This window comes from Jatropha curcas, chromosome 1 (assembly GCF_041381405.1).
Source record: "Jatropha curcas cultivar XTBG-Jc1 chromosome 1, XTBG_Jcur_1.0, whole genome shotgun sequence".
Taxonomy (NCBI): Eukaryota; Viridiplantae; Streptophyta; class Magnoliopsida; order Malpighiales; family Euphorbiaceae; genus Jatropha; species Jatropha curcas.
In genome coordinates, this window is record NC_143151.1 from 1,487,770 (window position 1) to 1,507,471 (window position 19,702).

The window sequence follows — 19,702 nt, forward strand, 5'->3', positions numbered from 1 at the left end:
TCAAGGAATTGCTTGATTTAATTTTTATTTCGCTGTTTATCACTAAATTTATAAAAAATAAGAGGACAAATGATGGAATTACAAATATATATTGATATCCCCATTGCTGTAATATTAATGCAAATGCACTATTTAAGATAGAAAAATTATTTCGTCCCGAGATGTGATTATTCATGTTTAATTGATAATCTGGTTTCTTGCATAAATAATACAAACTATATTATTATACCAATGATTTTATGCTCTTATTAAGAGAGAAAAAAATAAAAATAAACTATATTATTATAGGAGGCCAGAAAATATAGTAAGAGAGAAAAAAAAAATTTTTAAGATATAGGAGGCAAAATTTAAAAAATTCACTATTTTCTAAAATAAATTTTAGAAAAATGGTAAAACTGGGATCGAGGGCCATGCTGGCTTCCCTTGATTCCAATCTTGTTAATTACTAATTTCGTGCTGCTTTGTTATCAATTTAACAGCAAATGTATACAACTCAATCTCTAATTTCAATAGAAAATCTCTACATAAAAAGAAAATAAAATAAAAATTTTATATTTGTAGATTTTTGGTTTGTAGAAAACCCTAACTTACGTGGCTTTTGTATTGTTAATGCAAAGGAGGAGCTCATATGAAGAAAAGAAAAAACGATAAGTGAATGGATAATGAACCTCCTTTTGAATGATTAGATCACTAAACGCACTAAACATAATAGACATATCCGTCCTAATTAATAATTCTTTCACTAAAATTTAATTATCTCCGATATCTCATATTAAACTTCATTGAATGTTACATTATATAATCTTTACAAAATCTTATCATGAATAATATTAAATGTCATAATGTTATATAATTTCTATAAAATCTCAATATAAATAGCTAAAAAATAATAAGAATTGCATGATTCATAGTAAAAATGTGTCATTAGTCACAAGAGTAATATTACTATATAGCATGTGTATAGTATATTATTATTAGTCATCAATATTATTTAAATATTATAAAGTTATTTTTTGTTCTAAATGGTAGTTTAATTTAGTTAGGGTTAAAAGATAACATTTCATGCATTAAGATATTATGATGTTAAATACATTTTTAATGTTATGAAAGAGAAAAGGAGAAAAAAAAATGATATTATCAATTCTTATCATAATAGTTGTATCTTCAATTCTTGAGTTTTGCTATATTATAAGTTTCTAAAATCCAATTAAACTTATTGATAAAAAGATAGAAAATTAAAAATGCGGGTAAAATGTTATTTTATTTAGATATTTTTACTTTATTAAATGAAAATGTTTTATAGAAGAAATTATTTATAAATATTATAATTTTAATTATGAAAATGTCATTTTTAAAAAGTAAAAAACAGTTGAAATATATGGTTTTTGTTATAAAGGAAAACTTGTTATTTTTTAAATCTTAGTTAAATTTTGAAAAACTAGAAAATTATGTTTTAGTTTTTCAAATAGAAAAATGGACTGATTTGAAGATAAAACTCTGTTTTTTAATTTTTTTAAAAAATTTTTAGAAAACTACGCCAGTTTTCTACAAGTGAATTACTATTAATGAGAGATATGGTTACAAGAATTCAAATTGTCCTTGGTATATTTTGATTGGTTCATATAATGGTGTTTTCCTTTTTATTTTTATTTTTTTTTTGGCATTTTGGGGCGAATAATGGTGTTTTTTTTGTTATTTTTCTCATATTTTGACTATTAATGACTAAAAACATTTTTGAAAGAATAAAGATTAAACATAAAATGATTGATCTTTATTTTTATTTTATTTTTTGAAGACAGAGTGATCACTAATTCAATAGCAAAGAGAAGAATTGGATGTATTCTCTAAAATAGGATGTATTTAATAAAATATAATTTGTAGTCTAATTTTGGGTAGCTTAGTTTTAAAATTAACCCGAAATATATATACATAAAACCCAATTTTAAAAGAAAATAAAAAAATAGATTTAATTGAAATTACGTTTGCTTGTATCTTGCTATTTTCCATTTTTTAGTTTGGCAAAAATCCCTAATTTACATGGATTTTGCAAAGAAGGACAAGAATGAAATATAACAATTCATTGAAAAAAAGATAAAATAACTAACAAGTGAGTAGTAAACCCTGTTTCATTTTTCACAGTGGTTATTGAAGGATTGAATTGTAAAATAATGACAACTACGAATAGATATACTAGTCTTAACTAATAATTTCTCCATTAAAATTTAATTATCTCCAATATCTCATATTAAAATATGTAATTACACATAATTCCTATAAAATTTTGTTGCCCATCGATAGAAAAGAATTAAAATAATAAAAATGCATAATTCATAGTAAAAATGTGTTATTAGTCATAAAAATGTGTAATTTATTGTTGTTTATCATCATTATTATTTAATTATATTATGAAAATAAGTGAATATTTTATTTTAGTTAGTGTTGAAAGGACATTATGCATTAAAATGTAGTGATGTTAAGTACAAATTTAACGTAATGGGGAAAAAAGAAAGGATAAAAATATGAAATTAACAATTTTTATAGTTAGTTTTTAGATTTCTTTCAACCATTACCCTTATTAATATAAATTTTTTTAAATCCAATAAAACCTAAAAAAATTTAGAAAATTAAAAATTTCTGCAAATTTTTTAATTATTTTTCTCTATCTTTACAAACTTTATATTGTTTGAAAATATATTATATATATATATAATAATTACATGAATTAAAAAAAATTATAAACAACTAAAATTTCCATATATATGAATACGAAGCAATGAATAAAAATGATCATATATAAGTATATATATATATATATATATATAATTTTTGGAAAAAAATTATTTAAATATATTTTTTAAATGGAAAAATTAGGAAGTCCTCCGATCACTTCATCACCTCTTTTACATGAAATGGATGTCTTCTTGCTTGTAGTTGTAACAATATCTTTTGATAATAAAAACCATATTGGTTTTAATATCTATAACCAAATGTTCTAATGAATAATTTCTATGGGTTTTCCTTGCAAAATTTCAATCACTGAGACCTAAAAACAATTTTCAGACAGCTTAAGCATTATTATTTTTAATAGCCATTGAAGACTAATTGCAAAATAACCTTTGTCAACTTCAATTTAACTTATATTTATTCTTTCAAATTTTAATTTTCTCAAATATCTCATATTAAATTTCATTAACTTTATACAAAATATTGGTCCGATCAATATAAAAGGAGGAAAATAATAAGTATTTCATGATTCATGCTAAATTGTGTCTCAGTCACATAAATAGTATTACTACACATCTATGATTTATTTTATTATTGCTAATCAACAATATTATTTAATATTTAAAAATATTAAATAGATTACGCACGATTTGGGAAAAAGTTAAAAATAAATAAATAAATTATTTTTGAATTGATGATATATTCAAATTATTATTATTTATTTAATAAAAATAAATAAATAAATTCTTAATTATTTTAATTTTACAAGTATCAAATATTATATTTCTAAATCTACAAAGGTATCATCCACTATATGAAGGATATAAATATTTTTTTATTTGCAGTTCCATCATTAATTGTAATTGAAGGTGCAATTGATATAAAATGTCAAAATTAAGATAAAATTGATAGAAAAATCAAAATAAAGTGAAATCATAAAATCTTGCAAAATTCCAATTAATTCTAATATATTATGACTTTAAATATTAAAAAATTTTGTCAAAGTCCTTTTAATTAGTGTTAAATAGGACTACTAAAAATATTATAACTAGTGTAATTTTAAAAATTGAAAGACAAGCGATCACTTAATTTTCTCTTTGATATCGCGTATAATTTAGATCTCTTATTCATTGTGACAATGTATTGTAATAATCCAAATCATATTGGTTTTAGTGGCCATAACCAAATGTTCTAATGAGTAATTTCTATAGGTTTTCTCTGTAAAATTTTCAGTATTGATGTCTATAAACAATTTTCAGATAATCGAAGCATTGTATGTCGTTTTATATTACTTTAACCGATCCACCTTCTCTTCAAAGAAAGATGATCAATCTTTAATGGCTGTTAAGAAACATATTGCAAAATAAGTTTTATCAATTCCAATCCTAACTTGTAATTTCTCTTCCAAAATTTAGTTTTCTCCAATATTTCATGATTAAATTCTTACAAAATTTTGTCAGATCAATATAAAAGAGCTAAAATAACAAGAATTTCATGATTCATACTAATTGTGCCCTTGTAAGAGAAGTAATATTACTACACATTTGCAATAGATTATTGTTTTTTTTTTTTTTAACTATTGGTATCTGGACCTTATTACTAGAGACCACTTAATTCGACTCGGAGTTTAATCACAGTTAAGGCACCACCCCTCCCTTTTAGTGCAATAGATTATTGTTAATAGACAACATTATTTAAATGTTCAAAAGTTGGTCAAAGTTTTACGTAGTGTTAAATATGACAATATATGCATTAAAAATGTGATACGGTATCAAATAAATTATGGACTATAGCCAATCATATATAGTCTAGTTGGTTTTTTCACGAATCACATAAGTAAAAGGCCTCGAGTATCAATTTTGTTAGTGAAGGGATGAATTACACCCGTTACGTAGCCTGCAATGTTATTTCGGTCACAAATTATCCGTTGTTGCATCTTATATATAGTTATTAATTCTAATAAGATTTGGAGATCGATCCATACTCCAATCACAATTTATCTTTTGAAGTTAAAAGATCGTAATGTGAATGAAAAGACATAATGAAATCCAATTCAATTCAATTAAAAAAAGAGAAATAATAAATAAATAAATAAAAGAAAACTAGAAGCTCTGAAGCAAAAAGCAATTTAGCATTCACATTGAGTAACTCCTGTAAATAAGAATTCTATATTTTACATGTCAGAAACTAACAGCAAGTTTTTGAATCCTTTGATCTTATAGATTATGCAAATAACAGTGCACAATTTATTATGCTCCTTAGGAAACATCAACCTTTCCAAAATGATAAAACAAAAAGAAAATAAAAAATCAAGAATGCGTACTGAATCCGACCAAACCTTAAGAGGTTGAAGAATCTGTTACTTTGAACTAGTAGCATTATCAACAGATGGAGGCACAAAAATTCGTGCTTTTTTCAGAATTTCAGCAACGACCCAATGCTTTCGTTTGCTCAGTGGCCTAGAAGGATCCAATTTAACCTGATATCATGTAGAATTTTCACACAAAGTAAAAATTACATAAACAGCCAGCCATTATCCATATGCAGCAAAAACTCTTACTGCTCTGAATGACACTAAATGTGCATGTTTTATGTTTAGCTAATTCTACCATAGATTATACAAATGAAAGAAGAAAGGAAAGGAAGGAGAGAAAAAGGGAGCTCAAAGAGCAAATGTGTTAATCGATAGGATAAGATTTCAAGAGAATTTCCACTAACAATCTAGTGACTAATATATACTAGGTGGTTCATTGCAAAGAAAGAGCTTTGATTGAGGACGTGATGCAATGGTGGATCATCAGGCTGGATTTATTTAGTAATCAGTTATTTCTGTTTATAAATATCAAACAGAAGATGTATTAGTTGTGCAATTGAATAACAGCCAATTCTTGTATTTTTCCGCAGATCTCTCTCTATTTCTCTTACTCTTAATTCTGACTTTTCTTTCCCACGCTTCCTCTCTTTTTCTCATCTCCCAATCACTCATGGGTCCTAACAAGGATACTCTCAGAAACCAACAAGAATACTGCAAAATTACTTTGAAAAAACAATTACAACTCTTTGCTTCTCAAAAATATATCCAAATCAGACTAGTAACTCCGCATTTACAATTAACAATAGGGCAAGCATGTGACCAAATATAAAACCATTCAAAATTCTAAAATTTATGTTTCCATAAATTACCAAATTCAAGGTTAGAATTTCATTTCAATTTAATAGAGAGATGGTTACTCGATCCCGGATATTACATTGGTTATGCTCATCGTGAGCCATGAATATTGAGGTGCGCTTTGCGTGGTTATAAAGTTTGCCACTACCACCAACTTCTGCATCTTGTTCGACACCACTATTCCCATCTTGTTCGACACCACTATTCCCAACTTAATCTTCTTCGATCTTAGCTTTAATAAAAGCTTTAGAACCCTAATATCAGATGCTTTCTAATTTAAAGCCGTTTGCCACTTTTTCCCCCTTTTTTAGATTTTTTACCTTTTGAGTTTTATTTATTTCTGCTACATTTATATCATGTCATGGAGCGTAATGTCATGTGGTTACGCTGCGATCCGAATAGTTCATTAGTTGTGGTTTATTAGTAATGGGTCAGTTAAAGAACTGGATAGCAAAATAAATATTATCAATTGACATAACACTCCTAAAGAATATTTACTCCATCAAAATTTGGTTATCTCCGATATCTTATATTTCAAAATCTTATAATTTTTTTCTTTCGTTTTAATCATTTAGTGTCCAAAGTCTACTGGTCCGACTAATCTAGATTCGTGTTTGGTAGACTCATAAAGGGGCAAAACGCTCCCTTCCGAGTGTTTAAAGAGACTCCATACCAAAATTTAAATTCGAAGCCTTTGAAAGGAGAAGAGATTTTTGCTATCTCATCTCACTCCTCCGGATATTTCCAATATCTTATATTAAACTTCATCAGATGTATCATTACATGATTTTTACAAGATTTTATCAAATAAAAGAGCTAAAATAATAAGAATTGCATGATTCATAACAAAAGTGTGTTATTAGTCACAAAAGGAGAATTACTATCCATGTATAAGATATTAGGGTTAATCATCAATATTATTTAAATATTATAAAAAATTGAGATCAAACAGAAAATAATTGGATCGGGATCTATATCAACATTCTAAAGACTGATTCAAATCTTAATTTCATTCCAACCCTAAACTACTGGTCTTTTAAATTGAAATCGTAAATTCAATTATTCAATTATCTTTCATGCATTAAAACAAATAAGAAACGAAAGCTTTCATCCTTACCGATTAAAATAACCGTGAGCTGTATATTGAACAATTTTGATGGCTACAGAAAAGTTGATCTGATGCCTCCAAATCACATATTAAATGATCATTTTCAAGATTATTTCGAGAGCATGATTGGAGTTGACGTGAATTCATCAAACAAAGTCACTTGCTATGAATTTTCTAACCTAAAACTAGGCATGGCCATATTGCGGTTCCGGGAACCGGAACCGTCGGTTCGAACCGGCCCGGAACCGCAACCGGAACCGGTGAGAACCGGAACCGGGACGAACCGGAATCGGAACCGGAAAATTCCGGTTCGGTTCCGGTTCCAGCAAATGTGGAACCAGAACCGGCGGTTCCATAGAACCGGTCGGAACCGGAATGGAACCGCCGGTTCTCCGGCCGGTTAGAACCGCCGGTTCGAACCGGTTCGAACCGGCGGTTCTAGCCGTTGTAACTGTCAGATTTTTGTTTTTTTTTTTTTTTTTTTTTTAAATTTGTTGTTAAATGTCTTAATTACCCCTCCCAACTGTCATAAACGGCTACATAACGGCTAGTTTGAAGGGTATTTTTGGAAAAATGAATTTTTGGATTTATTATAAATACCTCATTTTATTTACAAATTCATTACAAAAAAATCTCAACTCTCTCTACTTACTCTCTCTACAATATACTACACTCTCTACTTACTCTCTCTACAATATACTACACTCTACTCTATATTATTCATTTATTTTTCTCTACTCAACATTTATCTCTTATTAAGGTAATTATTCTCTCTAATTTTTTTTATTCAATTTTCCAAATTATATTTTATTATCATATAATGGCAAGTGGAGGAAACTCAAATTCGGGTAAGGGCAAGGGAAAAATTGGAGAATCATCTATCCCTACAAACGACATCTATGATATGATTCCCGACCAATTTAATTTTGAGGGTTTTCCAAATGAAAATTTGGATATTCCAACTCAAGAATCCGAATTTAATGAGCAATTTCAAGAAGATGAAGAGCAAGAGCAAGAGCAACGAGCAAAAATTGTTACAAGAGCAAGACAAAGTTCCGACATATTCTCCATTCATTTCACAAAAAAATTCAAAGGTGAGAAAATGTATGATGTAATTTGCAATTATTGTGGAAAATCTTATAAATTTAAACAAGCGGGCGGCTATGGATCATTTTGGAAGCATTTGGAGGCAAAACATCCAACAAAAATAGGAGTTGATCGGTCTCAACAGAGCTTTTATTTTCTCAATTGAAAATTCGTGTTTCAATTTGTTGTGATGTTTGGAGTGATCATTGGCAAATGCATTCTTATATGGGTATTACATGTCATTGGATTGATGATGATTGGAAAATTCAAAAAAGAATTATTGGTTTTCGTGTTTTTGATGATAAACATACTGCAAATAATATTTATAGAGTAATTGTTTCAATTTTAGATGAATATAAGTTGAAAAAAAAAATTTTTTCAATTTCATTTGATAATGCTTCTGCAAATACTAGATCTATTATTGAACTTAAAAGAATTTGTGAACCAAATATTGGTGGTAAATTTTTTCATATAAGATGTGCATGCCATGTTTTAAATTTATGTGTACAAGATGGTTTAAAAATTCTTGATTGTTTTATTTCTCCAATTAAAAAAGCTATTTCATATTTATGGACACATCCCCAAGTAATGAAAAGTTGGGCTAAATTTTGTAAAGAAAATAATAAAAGACCAAAACATTTTCCAAGGGATGTCCCAACTCGTTGGAATTCAACATATGAATTACTAAACGAGTCTTTTTCTTATAAAGAATTATTATGTTTTTTTGTTACTAATAATATTGAGGATATTAATTTATATCCACAAAATTGGGAGATTTGTGCAAAAATTTTAGATATTTTAAAATTTTTTAATGATGCTACCTATAAATTTAGTGGGGTTTATTATCCCACATCTAATTTATTTTTACCTATGTGTATTAATATTGTTACTGCACTCCAAGAATTTCAAAATGATGATTTATTAAAAGATTGTATTTTTTCAATGAAAAAAAAATGGTTATCTTATTTTAAAAATATACCACCTCTTTATCTTGTTGCTATTGTATTTGATCCTAGATGTAGAATGGATGTATTATGTGATTATTTGACTATTTATTATGATGTATTAAATCTTGATGTAGAAGATAATGTTAATATAAATGTAGTAATGCATGAAGTTAAACAAAATATTATGCAATTATATAATGAATTTATTCAAGTTTCTAGTTCATCTACATCTACTTCTATTTCTACTTCTTCTCAATCTAATATTCCACAATTTTCAACACAAAGGGTAAGTGGTGTTGGTGTTGCCCAACAAGTTTTATTGCAAAGACAAAAAAGAACAAGGGAATCCAATTCTATTTCAGAATTTGATAATTATCTAACAACTTCTTTTGAGTTTGGTGATGATTATGCAGATGCAGATTTTCCAATTTTAGATTGGTGGAGTCGTCACGCAAATACTTTTCCAATTCTTTCTTTACTTGCAAAACAAATTTTAGCAGCTCCGGTCTCCACTGTTGCGGTTGAACAAGCTTTTAGTCAAGGAGGTAACATACTTGATGAAACACGATCTCGTATGACACCCGATTCATTAGAAGCACAAGCGTGCGTGGATGATTGGACTAAAGCCGAACTAAGAGCCCAAGAAAATCCAAACGAAAATGAAGATTTATTTGATTTATACGATGGGTCCTCAACGGGAACATCAACCGGTGGTGCAAATAGCGATTAAGGTAAAAGGGGTGACATTGATATAAGGTAAGTAAGAACTACGTGGGCTTTGATTCCTCTAAACCCCAAGAGGATACGTAGGCAACTTAATTTTTTTTTTTTTTAAAAAAAATTAAGTTCAAGCCCATTTTTTTTTTTTCAAATTATGTTCAAACTTAAAAAAAAAAAAATTCAGTTCAAATTTTTTTAAAAAAAAATCATTATGTTCAAACTTAAAAAAAAAAAAATCAATTCAAATTTTTTTTTAAAAAAAATCATTATGTTCAAACTTAAAAAAAAAAAAAACAGTTCAAATTTTTTTTTAAACCGGTCTTAAAAATTTGAAATTTTTTAGGTGTATTTTTAAATTTTTTATGTTCAAATAATTTTTTTTTTAGTTGGTCTTGATATTTTAAAATTTTTTAACAGTATTTTTAAATTTTTTATGTTAATATAATTTTTTTTTTTAAACCGGTATTAAAAATTTAAAATTTCAAATTATGCGATTCGCCGGAAAACCAATCGGAACCGTCGGTTTTGTAATCGGATCGGAACCGGAACCGGAACCGGAACCGGACGGTTCCAAACCGGAACCGGAACCGGCCAATTTCGGTTCGGTTCCGGTTCCAGCTTTTCTGGAACCGGAACCGCCGGTTCCGGAACCGTGGCCATGCCTACCTAAAACAGTAAAAAATAATTCAGCCTATAGTAAAACTTTATTAATAATGGGACTAATTTATTAATTATAGTAATTTAAAATACAACTAAAACAATAAAATTATATATAAAATCATATGTATTTTACTTGTTATCATATATATTACTGCATGAATTTAGAATGATTAAGATAAGTTATTTTCATATATATAGTTAAAAGATTAAGAATTTATACCACACTTCCTCTCTTAACAAATTAATTATAGCAATTAACTAAACATTATTAACAAAAAGGAAGGAGGAGGAGGAAGTGGTTGTTGATGAAACGAAATAAAGCATCACAGAAAATATAAACACCCCATGAGCAAGCAAGAAAAGAAACAGTAGTCAATTGAAATTATATTCATGATTTAATTAGCAGTGGAATCAAACCAAAATCTTAAAGAAACCGAAACTCCAGATTCTGGATTTTCAAAGCTGATCTGAACTCAGATATAAATTATTAACTGCTGCTATATACACACATGTCAAAATTGCTCTCTCGAGATTGAATTTGCGAAATCATTAGAACCAATCAGCAGTACTGAAGCTAATCTTTCTGTAAGTAGTGAAGGAGAGCAAATGTCTTGAGGCAACAACCAAGAAGCTCCATCACAATAACTCCATGGAGACTCAAGAATCGTCAAGAAAATATATAAACATATAGATATAAAGATTGCAAAAGAAAGGTAAACTTCCTCTTGGGAAAAACTTGACACAACTATTTCCATAGTTCTTGAAACAGAGAGAGAGAGAGAGATAGAGAGAGAGTGGACAAGAGAGAAAGTGGAATAAGTTATTTGTAGGAGAAGATGGGTAGAGAAGTTCAATGCATATATAAGCAAATTTATGAATCTTGTCTTGGGTGCGTGAATCTGGTTTCAAGATTCAGGTAATACATGCATGTTAGGCTTTTCGTTTCAATCATGTGGTTCGGTTTGATAGTTCATTGAATCTATACATGCAAGTGGGTCATGTGGTGGGCTCCTACTTGTCTCTTGCTAACGAAGTAATCTTTGGAATAATTATATGATGTGTTTCTATGTACCTTTTGGTGTGAATTTTCAGCCATTGGATTAAATATTTGTGTTTGATAATACATAAATTCACCCCACAAAATTTTATAAAAGTTTGTGCATACGCAGAGAATTTATTGTTACTTTTATATATTTATGAATTTTGATTATATTATCAGATAAAAATTTTAGAATTTTTAATTTTTAATTATTTTTATTAATTTAATATATAATTAATATAATTTTTGAAATGATAAGTTTTTATATTTTTCAATATTTTTGATCCAGTTTAATCTCTTCCATTTCAAAATATTTATCTGAAGGCGTTTAATTTCTAAAATTTTCTTTTGAAATGTATTTGATTGAATTTTTATAAAAATTGCAATATCTAATTCTTTTTCATATAATATATACCATGTTAGTGTCACGACCCGTTTCTGTGGGTCGGACCGGCACTAGGGCTCAGGTAAGCTTAAGGCCCCCGAAGCCTGTAGTAAGCCTGAAACACTAAAAATTTACTAACTCAATATAATATTAAACATTCAGCCCATGTTTATAGGAAAAATAACTCTCAAGATTTTTATTAAATCTCGGCCCAAATTTATCAACTACAACATTCCACAGTTTGAGCTCAATAAACAATACACCATATTTTTAATATGGGCTCACATAATTATATTGTCTATGTTAATACACGACTAATTGTATACAAATTCTACAACTGCGGAGTCATTAACTAATAGATATACATAAATTTTTATACATCTAGAGACATAGCAAAATATTTATTGGTCTAGAAAATTTTCTTTCTAGCTCTGCGACGAAGGAACATAGTTTAACCGAATTAAAGAGAAACTTACTTCCTGAAAAATTAAACAAGATATGTGAGCTTTCTAAGGAGTAACTATTATTGCACAACACACACATTCATACAAATGTGTAAATATATATCAATCTAGTCATCCGACTAGTTATATGCTCACACAACCAGTCACACAAATGGCATGTCACTAGCACTCACAAACAATATCACCTTCAAATAATCACATCACGTGTAAATTAGTCAGTGGAGTCACCTAACCCCCGATGAGCCGTCCTCCCACATGGCTCATCCTCTCACATGTGCACCAGGGAGCCGATCCCCCATACTGGCCGACCGGTCTAATCCTCACTTGACCAGCCCTCTCATTGTTTTTCTATCCTCTCTTTTCTTTTTCATACCAACAGGAGGCAACCCGGTGGTCTCCATCCAATCTAGATCATCAAGCGCTCACAACAGGAGGCCACCCTGCGGGCTGCAATCAAATCTAAATTTTCAGGTGCGCAACAACAAGCGGCCATCCTGTGGTTTCAGAATAAACAGAATTATCAGGTGCACACGGGGGCGCTGATCTCCCATTTACCCGGCTAACAGAAACAGAGTCAGGATCCATATAACAGAATCAGAATATAACAGAAATCAGAATCAGGATCCGTATAACAGAAACAGTCTCACAAACCCATGGTGACCCACTTCATCCCAACTCCACACAAACAAAGCATAACATTATCACAACACAATTAATCAAACATTGCAATTAAATGCAGACATTAATCAATTAGACATCATTATGCAATGCACAATTAAACATCCAAAATCAATGCAAATAAATAAATAAATAAATAGTATTAACAATTAACAACAATAATAAAATAAATAACAATATTAACAATAATAATGAAAATAAATAAATAAATAAATATGTGAATAATTAAATGAATAATAAAGATAATAAACAATCAGAGCACTATATTTATTAGGTACCAAATTATAGAACTAATCTAAATAAACTTATTAATTATGTTGTTAATTAAAATTTAGTCTAATTTCTATTAAAATTTCGGCAGCACCTCCCCTAAAAATTGGACTATCTACCTGCTCAAATATCCCAATATTATTATATATTTATCAAATCTATGCACACAGCCCATCCGTCGGGCAATCAGTCAATTTAAAATCCCATCCTCCTTCCAAAACAACTATATCAACACTCAACCGAAATTTACAAACGAATTCTAATAATATCCATATAAAATCATTTATTAAAGCCATTAGTTAACTAAATTAATAACTTTACAGTAACTAATTGTTAAGCAGCTAAAACATAATTTTAACAATAACTAATTATAACTACTACCTATTAAAATTCGGTTTTTATATCAATATCAAAAATGGCTAGGCCTCCCAAATCTTAATTTATTAAAATCTCGGATCTAACTGTTAACCAACTAAAATTCGCCTTACTTTTCTTATGCACGATCGGCTAATTTTAAACTAATGATTATCTAATTAACTAATTAACTAATTCTAATTTATCTTTCAATTTCGATTTGTAACAATTATTCTAAATGACTTTGTAACCTAAATTTTCAAGATTTAGTGTATTTATCTAACGAGGTTCCCTAATGAGGAATCATATTCGATTAAAGACAAAATGTTTTGTTTGCATATAACTATTCCAATACTCTAATTTCTTGTTATTTAATTAAATCTTCTTAAATAATCGATTAAATTCACTAATCAATTAAATTTGAAAATTGATACAAAACATAAGAACTGGGTCTTAGGGCGTACCGATCGAAATTCAGGTGACGATTCCACGATCCTCACAAAGAGAGGAAGATTTTGTCCCTTGGTGCCTCGCCGGAGGCTCGCCGGCCGGTCATCGTACCGCCATCGCCGCCGCCGTCCACGGTGGCCGAAAAACCATCTTTGCCCAGAAGTTTGCGATTCGCACACCAAATTGCTCGAAATCTCGTAGGGAGCTTGATTTTGACGTCCGCTTGTTGAGCTCGTGGCTGGTCTAGCCGGAACGAGCATTGACAGCCACTGTCACCATTGCCGTCGATCCAAAGGAGGAGAACCGCATCTCACCTGAGCTGCAACAGCCGCCGGAGACGAAGAGAAGAACGAAGGAGAGACCGCGCTTCTCCGTGATGCGAGAGGAGCCGGCGTCGCCGGAAAGTCGCGGAACAGGAAAGCTCGATGCGATTCCCGTCGCGACTCCTCCTACGCTGCCACTCGCACCAGAGACAAATAGAGAGAGAGACGAGATCAACGCTGTGGCGAGGAGACGACGGCGAGGAGCTCAGGTGGTCGGAAAACGAGAGGTGAGGGGGGGGGGGGTCGCGTGCTGGCGCTCGAGCGCAAGGAAGAAGAAGGGAAAAGAGAAAAAGAAGAAAAGAAAAAAAGAAAAAAAATCTTGGGCTTCTAGACCATTCTGGTTCGATTCGAACCGGTTTGGTCTAATTTAATGTCTTGGCTCGATATGCTTGGTTCTCGGGTTTTTCCACTGGTTCGCAAGTTATTCGTGTGGTTTTCGAAAAAATTCAATTTGGTTTTAAGGCCCGGTTCGATTTATTTTAATTATTTAGTTTGGTTCCATAATATTTTCTCCATTTACTCAATATAAATAAAACATGAACAATTATGATATTTGATTTTTAGGAAAATTAATTTATATATATACATAATAGATTAATTGTTGGACTTTCATTTTATTAGTCGAAAATTTAACTGTTCTCGATTCAAAATTTTTTTGACATTATATTTGGGCTTGGGCCCGATTTGCAAAACTTGAACTCAAATTAAAATTGTTCACTATTTACGGCCCATACCGTCGAAAATTCAAATTTTTGATTTAATAAAAATTCAAAGGTTTCGAAAATAAAAATTCAGGGTGTTTCAGTTAGCAATATCTATCTATACTACATATAAAAGTGAGAATGAGGGGGAGAATAATGAGATTGTCAATATTGTCCTTGTGAAATTTAAGATATCCTAAAATAATTTCAGTTTTAATCTATTAAAAAATGTTAACCTAAAAATATATATAATATTTCTATAATTTGATTGGACTTTTTTGACTTTTCAATAGATAAATAAATATAAATAATTAAGCATTTTAAAATTTTAAATTTTTACTATTATTATCTTATTATTTCTAATTTTATTTTATTTTATTACATTATTATGTAAATTAATAATAATAATTTAATATTTTTAGTAATTTATTATTATTATAATTTATAATTTAGCTTTCAACATTATTATTTTAAATAATATATGTAAATGAGGCATTTGAAAATTTTATTTTTTTTAATTTATTAAAATAAATATATCTAGATGATTCAAATTTCATTTAAGAAGGATATAGTTAAATTTCTTTAATTACAAATTGCATTCTAATTTGGTTAGCCAAAAAATAAGATATAAAATTTATTATTTTTAAACATCTCGAATTTAATTAGTTATGCTAATATTTTATATAATTCAAATCTTCTTTTTATTAAAGAATATAATTTTATTAATAATTTTTAAAATGCTTTCATGATTTTTATTGGCTAAAAAAATAACAATAAAAATTTATTATTTTTATAAATATTTAATTTGATTTATTAAATTGATTTCTTATTTTATTGTTAATGTATATTTATTTACTATAAGAGATTACAATAAAAGTTATTAACAAAATATGTGAATTAATTATAAATATGATGATTTTTATAAATCAATTTTATTTTTCGTTATAAAATAAAATGAAAGCAATTAACGTATAATAAAAACTGTGAATAAAAAAAGTGTAATATAATTTAACCACTTAATTTAAATAAGAATTTATACTTTAATATTATATAAATAAAAAAATTAAATGAGAATGAAGAAATGAACATATCACGAGCACAATCAACGTGCAACGCACGTTATAAAGAAGACCGGTTATTAATAAATGTGTGATTTATTAGTTAATTTTGATAAAATACAAAGATAATAATAATTTAAAAATATAAACACGAATTAGTTAATTATTAGAAAAAATAATGATTTCTCCTTTAAATTAAAGTTTTTCAATTTGATACTTCTAAACCGGAGCGGGTCTAAAATTGTAGGCGTAAGCCTCTCGTTAGGCTTAGGCTGGCCTATGGGCCACCGGCCTATTGCTCATTCCAACGAAATTTTGTATTGCGCTTGACAACCTATGACTTGATTTTGTCAAAATGGTTAGAAATAAGAGAGAGCACTAAATGTTTATAATAATTCAAATTAAGTTTATTTTGGTTTTTTTTTTATTTAATTTTTAAGATTAATCGGTTTGGATAAGTTATCTAACTCAATCAATCAAGTTTGATTTTTTAAATTAAATCAATTTGGATCGATTATTAAATTTAAAATTTTTTATGATGGTATATATATATATGTTTTTTTAAAAAAAATACGTATTTCAATCCTACGCTTCACGTAAAGACTAGTATGGCACCTCATATTTTACATGAAAATTATTGCACCCCTAAGATTTTATTTGTTTTTATAAAATAACTTGTAAGAAAATATTTTTTACAATTTTTCATTGTTTGGGGCGTTTAAAAAAATAAGTTAATGGAAAATATTTTCCTAATAAAAGAAAAATTGAGTCATTTTTTAAAGAAAATAATTTCTCATCTTCAAGTGAGTAAAACATTTTTCAGACATTGACAAACCTTATAAATCCATATTTTTTAATTTATTAATCATCGTAGTCACTACCACCAATCACCATTTACCACCGGCCACCGGCGGCCACCACCACTGGTCACCGGTGGCTTTTATAATTTACATTTTTTTTATTTGCATTCTTCTCATATTTAATAATAAAATTTTAAATTATAAAACTTCTATTATTATTAATATTTTTTATGGTCTTATGAGATAAAAAAAACTTTAACATTTGTAACTAATTTTCAATATTATAACCAAACGATGAAAAATAAGTCATTTGAAAAATATTCTTAGAAAATATTTTTCAGCAAGTTATTTTCCTGCAAATTATTTTAGGAAAACAAACGGAGCATAAAATTATGAATTCTAATAAAATTATATACTTCTTTATACTAATAATAATATTTCTTTTTAGAACTTTTTGCTTTTATATGCAAAAAATATTTCAATGCGTAGTATAACTTTTGAAATAATAATTTTTACATTATACAACTATTGAATAAGTATTTAATTGATTTAATTTTATAACTTGAAATATTTAATAGAAAAATTTTATAAATATAATATTTAATAATGCAATTTTATAAATTAAAGTATTCAGTGTATCAAATTAAAAGTTGAGAATATTATAATATTTTTTAAATATAGTATAAGGGTGACTTTATACCTTTTCTGATATTTTCAATAGAAAAAAAAGATTTATCTATACTTATTCATGAGTTCAAAAAATTTTATTGCAATTGATTTTTTTTCCGTGAATGAGCCCATAAACCGAGATTAAACAAATTTTATCCTTCAGAGTATTATTTTACTAGTTGGTGAGTGAGAATTTTATGTGGAAAAAAAATCCCGTATTCTGTATCTAATTCTATCAATAATTAATTTCTCAATACTAAATATATTTTAGAAATTATTTTCAATAAAGTTTGTACATTTCCACATTATTAATTATTTTAAATTTAAAATGTCAATAAAGTAATTTTTTTTTTTGAAAGGTAAATCATTATTTATTTGGATATCAACATTAAGAATTTAAAATTAATATACGTACTCTTATTTTTTTATTTTTAATTGAAATAATATATATACACATTAGGAAATACAGGAGGTTTTTGAGCTGTCACAATTAATACTATTAATGTTACAACTTACAAATCCTAATATTTAATTGAAAATGGATAGAAAAAATTAAAAAAAGAAAAAACAAATCTGCAGTTCCGTCAGGTTTCTTCATTCCTCTCTTGCCGTTTGTCCTCGAAATTAGGGTTTCTCACTGTTCTTACATATACTGATCCATTAGTTAAAAGGTACTTTCTTATCTAATTATTTATTTCGTTTTATTTTTATATTTTAACTAATTAAGTTTATTCAAATTCTCTTTTAACATTTACTTTTGATTCTGAAACAATCTTTCTTGATCAATTTGATTCCTTAATATGGTTTTATAACTCTGTAGCTTATTCATTTAGTCATGGTAGCAAGAAATAGAGCTTTTAATTTTAGGCACCCATGAACTAAATGCAATGGTGTTTAAAATACGGATAAATATTTCTGAAACGCTATACAGAGACGGCCGTGGCTAAAAGTTTCCGTGCATCGTAATTATATATATATATATATATATATATATATATATATATATATATATAAGTGAAGCTTCTCATATGACCTAATCTAACTTAACGAGTCTTGACATCCTGTCTTTGAATATTAGTGTCACATTCTTTGACTCTTGACATGTATGTTTATATATATATGATTATCTCATGTTTTAGTCTGCAAGTTATCTGCCAAATCTTTTCATTCTCTTCACAATTAATATAAAATCTTAGGCAACTAAAATGTACACTCAATATTTAGATATTCGAGAATTATATATTTCTGAAATTCTAATCCTTAAGAATGGAACTTGGTCAATAGCCAGGAAGTAAAGCCATTTACTAATTGGAACAACGTTAACTTCAGATTTGGCACTTCTTTTGTCTTGATTATTTTGGTCTTAATTGTTTAATCTGTTTGGAAGATTTCCTGGTTGCCGGTCTTGCTAAGCTGTCTTGAATTTTTATTATTCAATTTGATTATTTCAAATATTGGTCTAGTTAGCATTGCTCTCAATCGGTTAACCCAATGTAATAATGAATGTTTTAGAAAACTTCAACAATGGCAATCTCCGGAAGGAAGAGTACTTGTGTAAAGAGGATAGTAACCAGAAAGAAGGTTGCTGCTGTTTTTACTGACCGCTCATCAATGGAAGATGATATTGATTTTGATAAACAATTTCTTGTTAAAGAAAGCAACTTTGATGATGATAATGAGAGTATGTGGCTATCTTCAGTTGTTTCGTCTCCTTGCTCCCTTTTCGAAGAAGAATATAAATTCTTTACTTCTTCATTTTACTCATCAATGGTAGATGATATTGATTTTGATAAACAACTCCTTGTTAAAGAAAGAAGCTTCGATGATGATAATGACTGCACGTGGCTATCTTCAGTTGTTTCATCTCCTTGTTCGCTTTTCAAAGAAGACTATATATTTTCTACTTCTGCATTGGAATTTTCTGTTGATGATAAGAAAGTTGCTTCTGTTATTTCTGAAAACTCATCAATGGAAGGTGATATTGATTTTGATGAGCGACTTCTTGTTAAAGGAAAAAGCTTTGATGATGATAGTGAGTGTATGTGGCTATCTTCAGCTATTTCATCTCCCTATTCGCTTTTTGAAGAAGACGAAATT